The sequence below is a fragment of the Sinocyclocheilus anshuiensis genome, unplaced genomic scaffold (genome assembly GCF_001515605.1).
Source record: "Sinocyclocheilus anshuiensis isolate Anshui unplaced genomic scaffold, SAMN03320099.WGS_v1.1 scaffold624, whole genome shotgun sequence".
Classification (NCBI taxonomy): Eukaryota; Metazoa; Chordata; class Actinopteri; order Cypriniformes; family Cyprinidae; genus Sinocyclocheilus; species Sinocyclocheilus anshuiensis.
The window spans coordinates 140,457-141,352 of record NW_015554128.1 but is presented as its reverse complement, the minus strand read 5'-3'; the positions used below and the strand labels follow the sequence as shown (position 1 = coordinate 141,352).

The window sequence follows — 896 nt, the reverse complement described above, 5'->3', positions numbered from 1 at the left end:
CATATTCAGCAGGGTCCAAAAACTAGTGAAAATCCTTTTTTGTTTTTTGCTACAAATCATATTATATATGTATAATATATATTAAAAAAATTATACTATTAGAATAACAATTTCAGTGAGAAGATTAACTAAACTCTGACACATAATTTCTTATTTTGTTTGACCCCCTTTTTGCTTTCATGACACATGCACCAAAGATTTTTTCATAACTTTCGTTGTATTTTTTTAAAACCCTGACACTTTTTTTTTTTTTTTTTTTTTTTTCAAAACTGTTAAGAATTAGGATACATGTTATTGTTTAAGTGTAGTGTAACTGAAATATTGTGCATAAAATATCTTTATTTCATAAAAATAAAGTATATATGTTCACAGTGTTCTCAAAGTCCCAAGTCCTGCAGTTATGACCCTTTTTTTTTTTTTTTTTTGTTTTTACAATATTAAATGTGATCTTAAACTTCAGATCTTCTATATATTTTTACTAAAATAAAAGATTTTACTGCATGGAAATACCTCATTCACTTGATTTTCTACTGTGAACATTGAGTGAATTGAATCATTTTGATTTGATTCATTGAAATGGACTGTTTTAAGTGATTCAATTTAATAAATTGAACTTATTAATAGTTTTAGGATACTTAATAGCCACATAATCAGCATATTAAGATGTCTTATTTTTATGCTGCCAGCAAAATCATTTAGAATTTTCAATATACAGTAAATGGCCCAGATGTAATGACACTAATGCAAAAAAAAATCCCCGCAGTGAAGTGTCTTGCTCAAGGCCACAGTGATTCTAACGGATATCTATAACGCTCCAGTTCATTTCTCTGAAACCATGTTAAGTAATATTGATTATGTCCACTCAGAGCTGCAAAATGTGTTACTCTTGCAGCGGT

General features: G+C 28.0%; 1 protein-coding gene across 1 annotated transcript in view; it reads left to right on the top strand.

Annotated features, from left to right (window-relative positions):
- Positions 1-896, top strand: part of LOC107670191 (activating molecule in BECN1-regulated autophagy protein 1-like) — a 20,565-nt gene that overhangs the window by 15,119 nt on the left and 4,550 nt on the right. The gene's annotated exons all lie outside the window — the stretch shown is intronic.